Source organism: Phoenix dactylifera, chromosome 6 (genome assembly GCF_009389715.1).
Source record: "Phoenix dactylifera cultivar Barhee BC4 chromosome 6, palm_55x_up_171113_PBpolish2nd_filt_p, whole genome shotgun sequence".
Classification (NCBI taxonomy): Eukaryota; Viridiplantae; Streptophyta; class Magnoliopsida; order Arecales; family Arecaceae; genus Phoenix; species Phoenix dactylifera.
This window is the reverse complement of record NC_052397.1, coordinates 13,111,525-13,126,275: the sequence shown is the minus strand read 5'-3', so window position 1 is coordinate 13,126,275 and position 14,751 is coordinate 13,111,525. Positions and strand designations below refer to the sequence as shown.

Genomic DNA, 14,751 nt, shown 5'->3' with positions numbered 1-14,751 from the left:
CTTGCTCCTCACAAGTAGTAATTTGTTACTTTTAGAACACTTTGGGATGATGATCATCAAAGAAACAAACACTTCTTTTTTTTTAGTGTCCTCATAGACAAACAATTGCTCCACAAACGAGTAAGACTATCAATATTTTTCTTAGTTGCATATATCATCCTATGAATTAATACCTACTATGATATTATGTACCATACCAATTATCTGTACATATCGATTAGCACATAAGATTATGCACATAAAGAGTACCATGAGTGCTCACTAACGTATGAACCTTTTACTCTGAATTAAAGTATTTTGAGTTGTTTTATGACGATGATCTAGCTTGTTTTGAATCTCTAACGTACATGTTTTGGCAAGTCATGTCCACCGGATAATCTTGGATATGCATTATGTATCTAGCCCAAATTGCCAAACAAATATTACAACATGTTTATTATTTTAAACAACAAAATAGCATGGGAAGGCAAAATATAAAGGTATTTTCATAAGTTTTGGGTCCAATATGCATTCAGCTATCAACATCACAATTAATTACTCTATGTTCTTAGCATATTTCTTGACACACTAGTAGGATAAAATACACAAAGATACTTGAAGGCATGGCGACCTATATTTAATATTGTAAGTCTTTTCAAAAATTAAGGCAATAGACTGTATTAAGGCAACTCCCATGGAACCAGTGGTCCATGGCAATATCAAGTTTATGAATAAAGAATGACAAACATATGAATCAATAATGATAATGTGAACACTGAATGTAAATAAGTTACTATGACTCACAGGAGATATCACTGTCATTGAACTATCTCCAAACAGCCTCCAAACATTTGGTAAGACTAATCTCTTCTGTCCTAATCTAGGTCTCAGCAATTGATGAACCTGCATTAAACTTCCAGTGTCAGCATAACAATAGGCAAGTCTGAAAGGTTCAGGTGTCTGATAAATTATTATTTAATCAACTGTCATATCCTAAAGTCCTACTTACTGATGCAGCAACAGAGGGATTGTCAGATCTGTAGAAGGCCAAACTGGAAGTTTAAAATCTAAGCTGATCCTTAGTTGGGAGCTTCTTCACAGTTGGAATGCATTCAAAAATTATTCCAACAGTTTGAGAGATGGCATGAATATGAGTGTTATATATGAAGCTCGCCATCTCAAGCACATGCCACTCGTATAAATTAAACTGTTTTTTACCAATAATTCCCGCATGAACACTCTCCATTCTTAAAATGGTGAAACCGCTTAACATCTCTGACAACGATCTCTCGACCAACTGCCTTTGACATGAACATGATTGCAGTGTGGCAATCCCCACAAATTCTCAAGTTCTTAAGAACAATAACTGTAGCCCCAGCAGGCAATTTTAGAAGCCCATATCCGACAGCCAACTTCTCGCTGTGAGTAGATAATGCATATTCCTTTTTCTCAGACTCAACATCATGCAGAACAAACTTGGTATCAGGGACATATCCCAGCTTCCTCATCTTGACTCCAAGTATCTCAAGGAATTTGTATACTTCTGCACCTCAGGGTGTCTTGCATCATTGACAAGGAACACATGAACCTTATTTGCAACTTCAATCCAGCTGCATCCGGGTTCCTTCTTAACCCCACGATCTTTCATCAATTTCCTAACCCTTGCAACATTTTCCCATCGCCCGATGGCAGCATAGATGTTGGATAAAAGGACATATGTTCCATCATGTTTAGGTATCATCTTAAAGAGCTGCTCTGCTGCATGGATTCCAAGATCCATGTCCCCATGAATTCTACAGCCTGATAGAACAGCCTCCCAAATGGATGGACCTGGCTCAAAGGGCATTGATTTAATCATATCCCAAGCTTCTCGAATACGTCCAGCCCGACCTAGTAAATCAATCAACTGAGCATAATGATCTTCCCCTGGGCTAATACCATAATCATTTTTCATGGATTCAAAGTACCGAAAGCCTTCATCTACCAAGCCTGCATGGTTGCAGGCGGATAGGATCGTGAGGAAAGTGATGTGATCTGGAAATATACCGCCCCCAATCATCTGGTCGAATAGCTCAATTGCCTCTCTCCCATGTCCGTGATGCCCAAGGGCTGCAATCATTGCATTCCAAGATATAGAGTCCACATTGGGCATCACAAGGAACACGATGTGTGCTTCCTCCACAGCCCCACATTTTGCATACATTGTCAAAAGAGCATTTCCAGCTGAGTTGCTTGATTCATAGCCAAACTGGATGAGCTGTGCATGGAGTTGCTGTCCATGCTTCAACGCTCCGAGCTCACCACATGCAGCAATTGTGCTTGCATATGTATAGTCGCAAGGCTTGGCACCCTCAGCCCTCATTCGACTGAATAGCTTCAGCCCTTCCTCGGCAAGCCCATTGTGTACAAAACCTGATATCATCACCAGCCATGCCAACTCATGCTTATGAGGCATAACGTTAAAAATTGCAAGTGCATCATCAATGTGACCACAATTTACATACCCTGTCAAGATGGAGTTCCATGAAACAGGATCTTTTCTTTCAATATCATCAAAAATTCTTTTTGCAACATCGATCTTTCCACACTTCGAGTACAGGGTGACCAATACATTCTCAACAGGTAATGCTGATACAGGATTGAGATCAGACCCTGAACGAATGATGTGAGCATGAACAGCTTTTCCGTGATTGAAAAGCCCGGCGCTCTCACAAGCACTGAGCACACTCGTGTAGGTGAATTCATCAAGCGGGATGCCAATTGACTTCATCTTTCTAAACATCTCCAATGCTTCCAAGAAAAGCCCACAATGCACATACCCCGAAATCATCGCATTCCAAACGACATTAAACCTTCCTTCCATGTCATCAAAGACTTGACGAGCTTCAGTTATATCACCTCTCCTGACATACCCGACAACCATTGTGGTCCAAGTGAGCTCATCTCTCTCGACCATTCTATCAAACACCTCCCGAGCAATTACCGCTGTATCAGGGGAATCACACTTGAAGTACAGGGCAATGAGGGCATTCGAAACAGAGATGGCGTGCTCCGTGCCGGACTTCACCACGGAGCAATGGAGCTGCCCGCAGTGGGTGGGTTCCAGACCAATGATGGCGGCGGCGGCGCTAAGAACTCCGGTGAAGGTGTAGTCGTCCGGCCGGAAGCCATCCTGGAGCATCTCACAGAAGACGAGGAGAGCCGGCAGGCCGTTGCCGGCGCGGGCGTATCCGGAGATCATGGCGTTGTAGAAGACAGTGTCGCGGGCGGGGAGAGGAGTGCGGTCGAAGAGGCAGCGGGCGAGGGGGAGGTGGCCGGAAGCGGCGTAGGCGTTGACGAGGGAGGTAGCGGCGACGGCGTCGGTGGGGGCAGGGGAGGCGGCGTCGAAGAGGCGGCGGGCAGACGGGAGGTCGCCGGCCTTGGCGTAGAGGTCGATGAGGCGGTTGAGGATGTGAGCACGGGGCTTGAAGCCGGACGCAAGTATGTGGGCGTGGAGGGCGCGGAGGCGGCAGAGGAGGGGGGTGGGGCCGGTGGCGGCGGAGGCGGAGGCGGAGGCTTTGTGGAGGGCGGCGGCGAGGAGTTGGAGGTGGGCGGCGAAGCGGTTGGCGAATTTGGCGATGTCGAAAGATTGGAGGGGAAGGAGGGGAGTGGAGGGACGCGAAGGGGGCATTCCCTCTCCTCTTTCGCGCGCGCGCGAATGGGCTCATCCAGTCCCGGGCCAAAAACTTGTCTTCCAGGGCAAGTATGGTTGATAGCTGCCGGCGTCGGAACTTAAAACTTGGTTTAAGATGGCGGAATTTGAAGGTGTGAGTGTGTGACTGTGATAATGATAAATGGAAACATCTAAGGATTAAGGGCAAGTGGAGAGAGGAGGAGGAGAAGAAAAGCTAGTAGACATAGGCTTGGAGAGAGAAACAATACAGTATATATCTAATATAATATAATGTAACATAGTATGGTACTATATAGTATAATATCTAGTATAGTGTGGTATATTAGTGCAACTTTGTTTAGAAGCAACTTCCATTATACTTACAAACTTGTGTGTGTTAAGAAGCAATAATTTGTCTCTTTCACCCTGGCGTCGCTGTGTTTTCGTCATCTCAATTTTTTCAAATTTTATTAGTAATAATTCTTTTATCAAGAGGTTTTAAGAGACTTGGTTTTGCTCTTTGCACTCGAGCGTGATTGATATAGCTCTAGCATTCTTTATAAAAAGTTTTTGTAAACTCTTCTTTTCTAATGTGTATATATATCGAGCGAGGACTCGAGGACCCCAACCTCAATATGCCCCATAACCTTTTCTTGGCCTGAAATCATCTGTTACGTTTCCTTCTTCGCACGAGTAGCATGTGCATGGGTATATTCTGATTAAAAATACAAGTGATTCAGAGTTCTACATGAACTTTTGGTGTTTTTTTTTTTAATCTTCCTGTTGCGTTGGCTTTCCTTATCACTTGATATTCACATCAAACGCATTAAATATTCGATGATTTAAACATTGTGAGAAAATCTTTTGCGGAAAATGTTGTTTACATTGTTCTAATTTGGAGCTCATGCACTGCAGGAAAATTATAGCTTCAGCACTGATATTCGTCTTTGAAACAAAGGGCTTAGGAGGAGATTAGTTGGCAATTATTTAAGGATTGCTATTTAAAAGACCAAGCTTCTCCTGCATGGGCATTATAATTGGAGACATTCAAAATGTCACACCCCGGATCCGGATCCGTGACACGGCCGTGCTATTGCCGACTATCGCCCACAGTAGCACGCAGCCTCATACAGGGGTAACAGGTAGCCAAAAGGATTTATCCTTATATATATATATTAAAAGTTTGCAGTACAACCTTCAAGTTTGAAAACCAAAAATACAGAACTTCTAGGCTATTCATATGTACAAAAGTATATAAGCTTCTCCAAAAATACGAAGCTCTGTAACAAAATAAAAACATGTCTGATGGCGATCACTGGTGAGGATCTGAAAGAAAACGAAACATAAACAGATGTGAGCTACACGGCTCAGTAAGTAATCCTGCATAATCCTACCGGATCAACCAGTAGACTAAACATGTAAATCAGGGTTTTGAGAAGCTGACATGCATGTTTATCTAAAAATCATCCTGGCATAATAAGTATGCAATTTAAACAAAGCAGTAGTGCAAATCACACAATTTTTCATAAAATATGCATATGAAACCGTGCCCCGGCATGCCGTGGTCCTTTTTCTCTCGGATGCTACTGCGAAGTTAGACTCGACCACTGGCGGGGCCAGCTCAGTTACTATTCAGCCACTGGCGGGGCAGCTCAGTTACTATTCAGCCACTGGCGGGGCAGGCTCAGTTACTATTCAGCCACTGGCGGGGCAGCTCAGTTACTATTCAGCCACTGGCGGCTCAGTCATTCTCAGTAGCATCTTTGAGCCCATTATAGTGCCTCTGGGGCTAGCTAAGACTTTATAAACTTACATGCATGATTAAAATATCAATATCATCAGGTTGCATACATAGCCATAGCTTCTGGGATCATGCAAGTTACTTATGCATTGTAACATATCATGCATGAAACATATGTACTTAAAATAAATGCTTAGGAAAACATTAATAACATGACATGATCTATAATAGGATTAGAACAGGTTACTTACAGTGATTCGCCTTTCTCCTAGGTCTCCTGCGTCCTGGTGACGTGTCCTAAGTCACCTACAATCATGTCATGATAACAATATATTATTTCCTTTTCTATCTGAAATTTAGCCCAAGCCTAATTCCTCTGTATTGGGGTCTTGGCTGGGCTCATAAGTCTTAATTGGCCTTCCGATTGGCCACTAAGCTTAATTCCCAGCTTAATTGGGTTTAATTTCGGGTTTAGGGTCACTGTGACCCGTTTGGGCCTGAGTCAGGGTCAATCCGGGATCAATTTGGCCCCCAAATTAATTACATTGGCTTAAATTGGGCTTTAATTTTGGTTTAATTTATAGTCTGGCTTGTCCAGACTTAGCCCAATTTGATTGGGCTCGGGTTTAGTCAAATTTGGCTAAACCCTTTCCCTTTTTTTTTTTCTTTTTCTTTTTCTTTTTCTTTTTCTTTTTCTTTTTCTTTTTCTTTGGGCTTAACGGGTTGCGGGTTCGGATTCGGATCCGACCCGCGAACCCGTTATCGGGTTCTTTCTCCCCCCTTCCAGAGGCTTCCGCCTCTTCACCTTCCCGACCCCCTCTCCCTCATCCGGCCGCTCTCTCTCTCTCTCTCTCTCTTTTCTCTCCGTCGTCTCCACCGAAACCATACCTCCGGCCGGCCCTCCGGCTCCCCTTCTTCTCCTCCGGCCAGATCTGTGGCCTTCCCCCTCTCGGTCACTCCCTCTCTTTCCCTCTTCTCTTCTTTGTCTCTACCGAAGCCCATGCTTCCGGCCCTCTTCTCCGGCTCCGACCTTCACCGAACCCTCCCCGGCCAGATCTATCAGCCCGGAGTGGTGCTTCCCCTTCGGGGCGGCGACGGTGGGAGGCCGGCCCTTTCCCTCTCCTTCGAAGTGATGCCGGAGGAGAGGAGAAGAGCCGGGAGGTGGGATCGAGGCCGATCTCCTCCGGGAGAACTTCTCCGGCTCCGACCACGGCGAGGTAAGGCCGTGGTCCGCGGTAAGTGCCCCCTCTCTTTTTTTTTTCTTTACTTTGTTCTTCTTCCTCTTCCGTTTTCTTCTTCTTTTTTTTTTTTTTTTTTTTTTTTTGTGTGTGAGTCTCGCCACCACCTCTCGGCCGGCGGAGAGGTGGGGCTCGGCTGAGGCTGGCGGCCTTGAGGCCGCGTTGGTCGCCGGCACGGCAGACCCGGCGGCCCTTGGCTGCCCCTCAGCCCTAGGGCAGCCACGGCCGGGGCCTGTCACCCGCAGGCCGAGTCCGGCTGGGCTCGGCCGGGGTGGCGTGGGCTCGGCTTGGGCCGTTCTCAGGCCGGCCCGCGGCCTGTTGGTCCGGCCCGCAGCCTGTGGGTCCGGCCCACGGCCCTCCTCCTGTTCTTCTCTCCCGTGCCGGTCTCCTTCTCTCTCTCTGTGCCAGTCTCCTCCCATGAAACAGAGGGGAGAATACCCTACAGAGGGGTATCTCCACTCCCTAAAACTTTATTATTTAACCTAAGGGCCACTTACCTGGATTTTTGCTGGTTACCGTTGGGCCGTTCCTCCCCCTCGTAGTCCCTCCTTCCTCTTGGAGCTTCAGGGCTCTTCCGCCTTAGGCTCCAGGGCTTCGGCTCTCTCTCTTTCAGTGTTCTTGGGGGCCTCCGACTTAGGGTTGCCGGCAGGGACTTAAATAGTGGTTTAGAAGATGAGACCCCCCTCTCTGAGAGGTCCCATCCGCTCCATGCCTCCCCTCTCCGGGAATGGCCGCCGCCCCCTCTGTCTCCGGTGCGCCGGCATCGACTGCCAGCAGGGGTGGGGGTCACCCTTCCCTGTCGGTCTTATCCCTTCGTACTGGCTACAGTATGATTTTTTTTTTTTTTTTTATAATAATCATTATACTGGCTACAGTAAAATTTGGGCCCAACCCTTAACTGGGCCTATTTTTCTATTGGGCCTAGTAGGTTGTGGGCCCGGACATTACATTCTTCCCCCCTTAAATAAATTTCGTCCTCGAAATTAAACATACCTTGGTTCTCGAAGAGCTGAGGGTAGCGTTGTCGCATCTCTTCCTCCAATTCCCAGGTAGCTTCCCTTTCAGTGTGGTTGGTCCACTGGACTTTAACGTAGGGAATGGTGCGCCTTCGGAGGATTTGCTCTTTTCTGTCTATGATGCACAGGGGAGCCTCCTCATAGGTTAAATCTTTATTTAATTGCAGAGGTTCATGTGGTACCACATGGCTGGGATCCGGGACGTACCTCCGTAACAAGGAGACGTGAAAGACGTTGTGTACGCCTGATAGCTCTGAAGGTAGGGCCAATTTGTAGGCAACTTTGCCTATTCTAGCAAGAACCTCAAATGGGCCAATGTAGCGAGGACTTAATTTGCCGTGTCTTCCGAATCGGGTAATACCCTTTGATGGTGAAATTTTTAGGAAGACAAAGTTCCCCTCCAAAAATTCCGAGGCCCTTCTTCCTCTGTCAGCCCATCTTTTCTGTCTATCCTGGGCAGCCTGAAGCCTTTGCTTAATTAGTAGTACCTTGTCTCTGGTGTGCTGGACCAGTTCAGGTCCTAGCATTTTCCGCTCCCCGACATCATCCCAGTGTAAGGGGGATCGGCATCTTCTCCCATAGAGAGCTTCGTATGGGGCCATCTGGATACTGGAATGGTAGCTATTGTTATAAGCAAATTCCACCAGTGGTATGTGACTATCCCAGTTTCCACCTAGGTCCACAGTGCAAGCCCTCAGCATGTCTTCCAGAGTTTGGATTGTCCGCTCTGACTGGCCGTCAGTCTGGGGGTGGTATGCTGTACTGAGCCTCAGTCCGGTACCCATGGCCTTCTGAAAGCTTTCCCAGAATCTGGACACGAATCGGGGGTCACGATCAGAAATGATGCTCACTGGTACTCCGTGCAGGCGTACAATCTCATCGATGTATAATTGGGCCAGCTTGTCTAAAGGAGTACCAATTCTGAATGGCAGAAAATGAGCTGATTTTGTAAGGCGATCAACAATCACCCACACTGCATCATTCTTTCTCACCGTTTTGGGGAGTCCTGTAACAAAGTCCATCGTGATGTGCTCCCACTTCCATTCAGGAATTTCTATTGGTTCCAGCAACCCTGCTGGCCTCTGGTGCTCTGCTTTTACTAGCTGACAGGTCAAGCATCGGGCCACAAACTCAGCTATTTCTCTCTTCATCCCCTTCCACCAATAATGTTCCCGAAGGTCCCGGTACATTTTAGTACTGCCTGGATGAATAGAGAAACGGGATTGGTGGGCTTCTTCCATGATTTCCCTTTTTAGGTCAACATTTGCCGGTACACACAGTCGGTGGCCAAACCTTAGAGTGCCATCTGGGTGCATTTGGAGTTCGGGTCGCAACCCTTTCTCCACTTCATCCTTGAGCTGACAAATGTGCTCATCAGACTGCTGGGCAACCTTTATTCTATCAATCAAGGTTGGTTGTATACTCAAGGCGGCCAGCAAAATTTTTGTAGTTTGGGTAACCACCTCAACCTGCATTTCATCGAGATCCTTCTGAATCTGTGGTTGAGTGGTGAGTAAAGCGGCGGAGCTTATAACTGACTTTCTGCTTAGGGCATCCGCCACCACGTTGGCCTTTCCTGGGTGGTATTTAATACTCAGGTCATAATCCTTCAAGAGTTCCAACCACCTTCTTTGCCTCATATTCAATTCCTTCTGGGTGAATATATACTTCAGGCTCTTGTGGTCGGTGTACACATCACAGTGTTCGCCATACAAATAATGTCTCCAAAGTTTCAAGGCGAACACTACTGCGGCCAACTCTAGGTCGTGTGTCGGGTAATTCTGTTCATAGGGTTTCAGCTGTCTCGAGGCATAGGCTACCACCTTGCCATCTTGCATCAGCACACAGCCTAGCCCGTTCTTGGAAGCATCACTGTAGATGGTAAATTCTCCAGTTAAGGACGGTAATGTCAAAATTGGGGCAGAAACTAACCTTTGTTTAAGCTCCTGGAAGCTCCTCTCACACTTGCCGTCCCAGATAAACTTGGCCCGTTTCTTAGTCAACTGGGTCAAGGGGGTAGCTATTTTGGAGAACCCTTCCACAAATCGCCGGTAATACCCGGCTAATCCCAAAAAGCTTCTTATTTCCTTGGCGTTGGTGGGACGAGGCCAATCCACCACCGCTTCTATCTTCTTGGGGTCCACTGACACTCCTTCCTTGGAGATTATATGGCCGAGGAACGCCACACTGTCCAGCCAGAACTCACATTTGTTCAGCTTGGCGTACAGCCTCTTCTCTCGAAGGATTCGTAGCACTATCCTCAAATGGTCTTCATGTTCCTTCCGGCTCTTTGAGTATATCAAAATGTCATCGATAAAAACTATCACGAACTGATCCAAATATTGTTTAAAGACTCTGTTCATCAAGTCCATAAATGCAGCCGGGGCATTGGTCAGTCCAAAAGGCATAACCAGAAATTCATAATGCCCATACCTGGTTCGAAATGCAGTTTTTGGCACATCCTCAGATTTGATCTTCAGCTGATGGTAGCCTGACCTCAAATCTATCTTGGAGAAGACCTGGGCGCCTTGCAGCTGATCAAACAGGTCATCGATCCGTGGTAGGGGATATTTGTTCTTTATGGTTATCTTGTTCAATTCCCGGTAATCGATGCATAGTCGCATACTCCCGTCTTTCTTTTTCACAAATAGGACAGGAGCTCCCCATGGCGACGCACTGGGCTGGATGAACTTTTTATCCAGGAGTTCTTGTAGTTGTACCTTCAATTCCCTTAACTCAGCAGGGGCCATCCGGTAAGGAGCCTTGGAGACTGGCCCCTCTCCTGGTGCGAGGTCGATTGTGAATTCGATCTCTCGGTCTGGGGGTAATCCTGGTAATTCCTCCGGGAAGACATCCGGATATTTTCTGACTACTGGAATATCTTCCAGTTTGGTCTCTTTCTGGGTATCCATTACACAGGCCAGATAGGCCATACACCCTTTTCTCACAGCCTTTCCAGCTTTCAAGGCAGAAATAAAGTGTAGTGTAGGAGCATCTTGAAGGGGTATATCGCCCTGAAAGAAAAATTCTTGCTCCCCAGGTATCCGAAATACCACCCTCTTGTGGTAACAATCAATGTGGGCGTGATACTGTGACATCCAGTCCATGCCCAAGATAATATCAAAGTCTTGCATGTCAAGCTGTAAAAGATTTGTCTCTAATTCTTTTTCCCCTATCTGAATTATGCAATCTTTATATTTAATGTCAACAATTGCGGTTTTCTGAAGGGGTGTAGCAACATGCCATGGTTCCACTAATTTCTCAGATGTGCTATGTAATTGTCTGGAAAAGCTAACCGACACGAAAGAATGCGTAGAACCAGAATCAAATAGAATGAGGGCAGGAATCAAGTTGACCAGAAGTGTACCTGTCACCACTTGATCGCTAGCACTGGCATCCTGTCGAGTCAGTGCGAAAACCCGAGGGTTACCCCTCGATCTCTGGTCCTCTGGTGCAGTATGTCGGGGCTCGTCCTTCTTTCGGCTAGGGCAGTTGCGGGCGATGTGTCCTGTCTGCCCGCAAGAATAACAAGCTCCGGTCTTCTTCATGCAGGTACCCCTGTGGTTTCCGCCACAGGTGGGGCAGCCTCTGCTCTGTCTCTTCTTGGGCACAGCCCCCTTGCTGCCTCCAGCCCCACTACTCGGTGCTCCTGATGACCGGGTCCTCTTCAGGTCCTCCCTCTCTCTCCCGGACCGTATCAGGTCAGCCTCAACCTTCAAGGCTCGGTCCAGTACATCTTTGTAGCTTGAGAATAAATGGGAGGATATTCGGGACCGAATCCCGTACCTCAATCCCTGCTCAAACCGGTTCACCTTACTTCTCTCATCCTCCATGAACTGGGGGCAAAATCGTCCCAGTTCGTTAAATTTATTGGCGTACTCCAGAACGGACATCTGGTCAGTCTGGGTTAGTGTCAAAAACTCATTCTGCTTCGCCAGGTGCACTGAGTCCGGAAAGTATTGATTGTAAAACATCCCCTTAAAGTCCCTCCAGGTGAGTCTGTCAACGGCATAAGCCGTCTCCATGGCCGTCCACCAGTATTCGGCGTTTCCTGTCAGCATAGAGGTCGCCAGCCGGACTGTCACCTCATCAGGAAAGTGGAGGGCTCGGAACATCTTTTCTATCTCCCGGATCCATGTTTCAGCCGCCATAGGGTCAGACCCACCCTCAAAGGTCGGGGGGTTCAGTCGGCGGAACCTCTCATAGCAGGAGTCTGCTGATGGCATAGCGGCCAACTGCATCATCTGCTGCTGTTGCAGCACTTGCGCCATAAGCTGATACACTCCGGCTAGGCCTGCCTGACCTGCTGCAGACCGTGGAGTATCCGGGGAAACTGACCGCTCGCTGGGCTCCGGGGAGGGTGGTCTCCGGTCGTCATCCATATTTTCCTAATGATCACCTAGCAGTCAAAATTTTTTTAAAGTGAGGTTATGATAACTAGCATATTATAACATTTTCTATAACGGTGACATTCTTAACTACCCTTTTCCTTAGGCATTTTATGGTTATTCTATTGTTTAACCTAAGGCTCTGATACCACTAGATGTCACACCCCGGATCCGGATCCGTGACACGGCCGTGCTATTGCCGACTATCGCCCACAGTAGCACGCAGCCTCATACAGGGGTAACAGGTAGCCAAAAGGATTTATCCTTATATATATATATTAAAAGTTTGCAGTACAACCTTCAAGTTTGAAAACCAAAAATACAGAACTTCTAGGCTATTCATATGTACAAAAGTATATAAGCTTCTCCAAAAATACGAAGCTCTGTAACAAAATAAAAACATGTCTGATGGCGATCACTGGTGAGGATCTGAAAGAAAACGAAACATAAACAGATGTGAGCTACACGGCTCAGTAAGTAATCCTGCATAATCCTACCGGATCAACCAGTAGACTAAACATGTAAATCAGGGTTTTGAGAAGCTGACATGCATGTTTATCTAAAAATCATCCTGGCATAATAAGTATGCAATTTAAACAAAGCAGTAGTGCAAATCACACAATTTTTCATAAAATATGCATATGAAACCGTGCCCCGGCATGCCGTGGTCCTTTTTCTCTCGGATGCTACTGCGAAGTTAGACTCGACCACTGGCGGGGCCAGCTCAGTTACTATTCAGCCACTGGCGGGGCAGCTCAGTTACTATTCAGCCACTGGCGGGGCAGGCTCAGTTACTATTCAGCCACTGGCGGGGCAAGCTCAGTTACTATTCAGCCACTGGCGGCTCAGTCATTCTCAGTAGCATCTTTGAGCCCATTATAGTGCCTCTGGGGCTAGCTAAGACTTTATAAACTTACATGCATGATTAAAATATCAATATCATCAGGTTGCATACATAGCCATAGCTTCTGGGATCATGCAAGTTACTTATGCATTGTAACATATCATGCATGAAACATATGTACTTAAAATAAATGCTTAGGAAAACATTAATAACATGACATGATCTATAATAGGATTAGAACAGGTTACTTACAGTGATTCGCCTTTCTCCTAGGTCTCCTGCGTCCTGGTGACGTGTCCTAAGTCACCTACAATCATGTCATGATAACAATATATTATTTCCTTTTCTATCTGAAATTTAGCCCAAGCCTAATTCCTCTGTATTGGGGTCTTGGCTGGGCTCATAAGTCTTAATTGGCCTTCCGATTGGCCACTAAGCTTAATTCCCAGCTTAATTGGGTTTAATTTCGGGTTTAGGGTCACTGTGACCCGTTTGGGCCTGAGTCAGGGTCAATCCGGGATCAATTTGGCCCCCAAATTAATTACATTGGCTTAAATTGGGCTTTAATTTTGGTTTAATTTATAGTCTGGCTTGTCCAGACTTAGCCCAATTTGATTGGGCTCGGGTTTAGTCAAATTTGGCTAAACCCTTTCCCTTTTTTTTTTCTTTTTCTTTTTCTTTTTCTTTTTCTTTTTCTTTTTCTTTTTCTTTGGGCTTAACGGGTTGCGGGTTCGGATTCGGATCCGACCCGCGAACCCGTTATCGGGTTCTTTCTCCCCCCTTCCAGAGGCTTCCGCCTCTTCACCTTCCCGACCCCCTCTCCCTCATCCGGCCGCTCTCTCTCTCTCTCTCTCTCTTTTCTCTCCGTCGTCTCCACCGAAACCATACCTCCGGCCGGCCCTCCGGCTCCCCTTCTTCTCCTCCGGCCAGATCTGTGGCCTTCCCCCTCTCGGTCACTCCCTCTCTTTCCCTCTTCTCTTCTTTGTCTCTACCGAAGCCCATGCTTCCGGCCCTCTTCTCCGGCTCCGACCTTCACCGAACCCTCCCCGGCCAGATCTATCAGCCCGGAGTGGTGCTTCCCCTTCGGGGCGGCGACGGTGGGAGGCCGGCCCTTTCCCTCTCCTTCGAAGTGATGCCGGAGGAGAGGAGAAGAGCCGGGAGGTGGGATCGAGGCCGATCTCCTCCGGGAGAACTTCTCCGGCTCCGACCACGGCGAGGTAAGGCCGTGGTCCGCGGTAAGTGCCCCCTCTCTTTTTTTTTTTTTTTTTTTTCTTTACTTTGTTCTTCTTCCTCTTCCGTTTTCTTCTTCTTCTTTTTTTTTTTTTTTTTTTTTTTGTGTGTGAGTCTCGCCACCACCTCTCGGCCGGCGGAGAGGTGGGGCTCGGCTGAGGCTGGCGGCCTTGAGGCCGCGTTGGTCGCCGGCACGGCAGACCCGGCGGCCCTTGGCTGCCCCTCAGCCCTAGGGCAGCCACGGCCGGGGCCTGTCACCCGCAGGCCGAGTCCGGCTGGGCTCGGCCGGGGTGGCGTGGGCTCGGCTTGGGCCGTTCTCAGGCCGGCCCGCGGCCTGTTGGTCCGGCCCGCAGCCTGTGGGTCCGGCCCACGGCCCTCCTCCTGTTCTTCTCTCCCGTGCCGGTCTCCTTCTCTCTCTCTGTGCCAGTCTCCTCCCCTCTGTTTCATCAGTGAAACAGAGGGGAGAATACCCTACAGAGGGGTATCTCCACTCCCTAAAACTTTATTATTTAACCTAAGGGCCACTTACCTGGATTTTTGCTGGTTACCGTTGGGCCGTTCCTCCCCCTCGTAGTCCCTCCTTCCTCTTGGAGCTTCAGGGCTCTTCCGCCTTAGGCTCCAGGGCTTCGGCTCTCTCTCTTTCAGTGTTCTTGGGGGCCTCCG

At 47.7% G+C, this 14,751-nt stretch overlaps 1 pseudogene; it reads right to left on the bottom strand.

The window, feature by feature from the left end:
* Window positions 1-729: 729 nt before the first annotated feature.
* On the bottom strand, window positions 730-3,929 carry LOC120111077 (annotated as a pseudogene).
* Window positions 3,930-14,751: the final 10,822 nt, after the last annotated feature.